General features: G+C 40.7%; 1 non-coding gene across 1 annotated transcript; it reads right to left on the bottom strand.

Annotated features, from left to right (window-relative positions):
* Positions 1-474: 474 nt before the first annotated feature.
* On the bottom strand, positions 475-579 carry LOC124246206 (U6 spliceosomal RNA). The gene has a single exon (XR_006890415.1). It is a non-coding gene; the product is annotated as a U6 spliceosomal RNA (small nuclear RNA).
* Positions 580-4,752: the final 4,173 nt, after the last annotated feature.

Genomic DNA, 4,752 nt, shown 5'->3' with positions numbered 1-4,752 from the left:
CAGTTATACTCATTCTCACTCATTTCTTTCAAAGGGGCATTTCCCAGGTATGCAGCTGGTCAGTTCCACAAATATATTGTCAAAAATTGCGTGGAACTTACATATCTCGCATGCCAAGCTGCTCATTTTATGAAAATATCTCAATAGAAACACAAATTGCCCCAGTGCAGCCTTGAAATTCCATGGTGGGAATATTTCCTTAGTATCAAAATTCCACTGTGGTGGTACACCTGGTGAACAGATTTTACCTTGTTTCTGGCTTCAAAGTTACTTAGATGTCAGGGATCAAGGACATATTAATTTATGGTGCATATTGTTTGCACGAAGGAGAACATTATTTTACATAGATAATTCTGGGAGAGGTATATTTGTAATGCACAGTCTTTACAATTGTCCTTTTTTATGTTGGAAAAAAGTCTTTTCTGTTTTCTTTTTTGTTAATTTCAGCTTTATTGAAGTATAATTGACATATAAAAAATTATGGAACACTTCACTAATTTATGTCATCCTTGTGCAGGGGCCATGCTAATCTTCTCTGTATTGTTCCAATTTTAGTATATATGCTGCCAAAGCGAGCACTCCTTGTGATTGTTCTTTAAAAGAAAGGTTAGGTGAGAATCCTTTATCTTTGGGGCGTGTCCCGGGTGTTCGGGCAGGCTAGGCTGGAGACCATTTTGGAAGCACCTTGGACTGAAACCAGTAAACCTATTAAAAACGACCTCTGTAATTACCACATTCATCTTTCCTGGACCCTTCATAATCTTTGGGGGGATCCCAGACTGGTATTTTTATCCCAGAGCTCATTGAATATTTGTTAGGTTTCAAAAGTTTCCTGTCTGTCATTCATAAGCAAAATGCATCTTGCCGTCGAAGATGCTTGAGGATGGGAGGTAAAGCAAAGCAAAGGCACACTGAAGGCATATTGGAGGTACCCAGGGCTCCTGAACATATGAAAAGCCCTGAGATGTCTTGTAGTCAAGAGATCTGCTTCACTCTATTTATCACAGCATTTTCCAAATTTACCCAACCAAGGAACACTTCATTTTTATTTTTGCTTCATACCTATTAACATCCCTTGGTGTTAGTGTTCTGTGGGAGCAATGACCTTTAGGGAAGTCTGGGTTACTCGTGTGAGGCCATTTCCTAGATGTCAGCAATGGCTCCTGGCCCCAGTGTTCTTGAACTGCCCAGGCATAAGATTTACCAGCCATTTCTGAGCAAAGAGAATACCAGTGGTTAATCGCAACTTCAAACTTCTTAGGATAACTGGCCATGAAGGTTTGCACTCATTTAGGCTCGAGCACGTTTGAATGTAGCAAAAACTCCTGGGCTATCTCCAGGAGGTTCAGAAACTGACCTTAGAGGCTTAGCACTTTCTCTGCTGCAGAGATGATGGAAAACAATCCCAGTCCCTAAAACCGAAAATGAGATTTGTTGACACAGTCCCCTCTGCTGTTAGATGCTGCTGAACAAGGATGACATTCACCAGAGATCTTTCCGCTCTCCCTTTCCACTGAGTGACTTTGAGAGGATGGACTTTGGCAACTGAGTCCATGCCCTTGCAAAGGAAGTGTGGGGACCAGCATAGAATCTGTGGCAAACGAAGAGTCTCCTTCTCTTCCAAGGAAGCCAGGAGGGTGTGTTGCTTCAGAGAAGAGTTAAAAAAATGAGTTTCAGAATACGTTATTTCATTTTTCTTTTTTTGAAGAAACATCTGTTGAGCCATTTGGGTCATAGACCAAATCCAATTCCATATTTCTGAGAACCAATCTTTTTCACTGTAGAAAAGTGAATTTGTGTATGGTTTGACAAATTAACTTCTCTTTAAGGAAACAGTAAAAAGTAATTTTCCCATTCATTTAAAAATCTTTAGCATCAACTTTCAGTGAATTTTCTTTTCAATGAATATTAGAATTCTATTTAATACATAATTCTAATTTTTAAATTTGAATAAGTCAGCATCTGTTTATATTGCTTATAAGGTACATATAATGTGGACAATCTCATACCAAATGTTTATCTTATGAGCCTGTAAAGACTCATAAGTAAAAATTTGAAAGTTTAACTTAAGCCTCTTACTTAGTTGTTGTATATCTTGGCCATTTTTGTGAAATATTTGAATTAAGTGAGTGGCTAGAATAACCTTTAGTTTGTATAAATTATAATATAATGGGCAATAAAGTTTTACCCCTACATGAGTAATAATGGAAGAATTTTTAAAGTGTTATGCACATCTGTAGAATCCAAGTCAAACGGTAAGTTAATTCTCAACGTTTTTAGAGAGCAAAGGAATAACTCTGTAGGAAGCCTAAAAGCCATAGGCATTTTAGGGAAGGAGGCATCCGGAAATGGACATGAGGTAGCATGGGGATAATCTTGATTCAACTCTAATTTTTTACGTAGTTTGCAAATTCCAATGCTTTCATTGATATCAAAGCATGATTGCTTCATTTATTCACTCATTCGATACCAATTTTTGGACAAAAGTGAGGATGGAAGATGAGAGGTCCGGGGAGATGTATAGGCAAGGAATAGCTTCTCGATTAGCAATTCAACTTAGGGGCGGGATGGACCCTGGCAGGCTGGAGTGTCCCCCTGAAGTTCCCACCTGTGGCTCAGCATATCCCTACATGCCCTGGACCTGGGGACCTATCCTAGGGAGCCTGGATGCTGAGTTGCTCCTGCGCATGGGCCCTCATGCATCCAGGACCTCTAGGCCTGTGCAGACAATGCTCCCCAAGACCAGCAGGCCATCTTTCTGGGGCAAGCGGTTCCCCTCACAGGAAAAAAAAAAAAAGAGCTTCTCTTCTCTTCTGGAATTTTGGAGGCTGTACTTTACTGCTTTACATTAATTTTATTAATAGACAAGATTACACACATTGGTTTTCCTCAGTGGATTGAAATTGAAGTTCTATTGAAATATGATGGATCAAAATAGCTTTTCTTTGATAATGGTTTGCTCTCCTCTGCTCTGTGGCAGTTTCAGGTCTACTTTCTCTGTGGTTCTAAGAATGACAACCTGAGCTTTTCACTACCCAGCGAACCCTCAACTTCAGTCTGGCAGATTTCAGGGGCTGGCATTTAAGTAAAACCATGATTAGTTTCACATTGATGCTCCCCTGCTACCTATAACATCAGATGTGGCTTCTGCACCTTTGTTCCTGTGTTCTCTCTGTGCTCGTCATCTCTTTTCCCTCCTCTCAGCTTCTAGAGAACTTTATGTGAATTCAAATTTCGTCGCTTTTGACCTTGTATTCTGGTTAGTTATCTGTTTACAAATGTGATCTCTCAAAGGGCAGTCCATATCAACTCCATCTCTCTATGTCCCGGAGTCTGCCAGAGTCCACACTTAGAAAATTCTATCAAATGTCAAATGAATAGATGGAATGTGACTTACACACAACTCTTCAGGAAAGATATGTTATCTGATGAGGGGAAACATTCCTTTACTTCTACAGTTGAGTGTCTACTTTTTACTAAGAGCTATCTGGCAAGGAGAACCAGGATATTAGGATATGGGATTTTCTCCTATTGACCTTTTCCTTTTAACATCTTCCCTTCACTCCTTTTCTTACAGATGAACTATCAGTTATACTTTGTGAGTTTCTCGTTCTTCATTTTTGGTAAATTCTTGGGTTTGTTTGTTTAGAGATGAACCAATATTGGAACATGGGAACTAGATGATGAAAAAGGGGGGAGGAAAAGAGCAGGATAGGGGAAGAAAGTGTCCACTGACTAAGCCTGGAAAGAGAGGCAATGCACAGCTAGCTCTTTTAGCTGAGTTTTGCACAGCATCAGTGAGTAGCTGGAATAGGACAGAATTATGATGTGTGAAGGATAGACAGGGAAGTTTTTCTGTGTAAATATCTGACTCTAGGAGACTTAAGGGGCAATATTCTCAGCAATGTGTTCTTGGGTCTTGAGTGAGTCTAAGAGTATTAGCCTTGGTTTGATGCCGTAGTCCGCTTGGATAATGACAGCAAAACACACCCAAAGGGGCTTGGGAGAGCTCTTGAGTAGGAGAGAGTTGTATTAGGGGCTTGGAACCCATCATCTCCAACCACTGGAGGGCGGAGAGGTGGCAAAGAGTTGATGGAATGCACTTCAAAATTCTTACTGCTTGCAAAGTCCTAGTGCTGCTGCACTTCAGCCTTGATGCTGTCTAGAGTTTGAAGTACACTGGACTGTCACTCTTTGCTATAGACCAGAGATTCTCAAATATTCAAATCTTGTGTCTCACAAATCACTGTCAAGGGACTGGGCTCTCACCAGGATAGAAACCAAACTCCCCTATGTTTTCCAGTGAAGGACATTGATGTGTTTAGACAGTTTGTCAGCATATTTATGATTTTTGGTGAGTTTCAAGGACATGATCAATTGCAGAAAGATTATTGGACATAAATGTGATTGCTACAGAACTTCAAAGTAATTTGTGGATGGGCTGGGGTACCAGAGTTGGGAGAAATATGAGATGTTCCTGCTTATTCCCAGTTGGCTGGAAGGTCACAGGTGGAGAATGGAGGGGAGAGTGGAAGGAGGGTAGCTGGGAGATGACACATGACATTCACAGATGGGCAAGAGAGTTGAAAGAGGGCTAATGCTAGGTCACGGAGAGGCAGTATGCTAGTGAATGAATGCTCGGGTACTGCCACTGATTCTCAGCGTGGCCTTGGGAAAGTTAGCTAGCCTCTCTGGACCTCATTTTCCTCATATGTTAAATAGGGAAGATAATAATAGAGCCTGGGATATAGT

Source organism: Equus quagga, chromosome 10 (genome assembly GCF_021613505.1).
Source record: "Equus quagga isolate Etosha38 chromosome 10, UCLA_HA_Equagga_1.0, whole genome shotgun sequence".
Classification (NCBI taxonomy): Eukaryota; Metazoa; Chordata; class Mammalia; order Perissodactyla; family Equidae; genus Equus; species Equus quagga.
The sequence above is the reverse complement of the archived record's forward strand: the minus strand, read 5'-3'. Positions and strand labels throughout refer to the sequence as shown.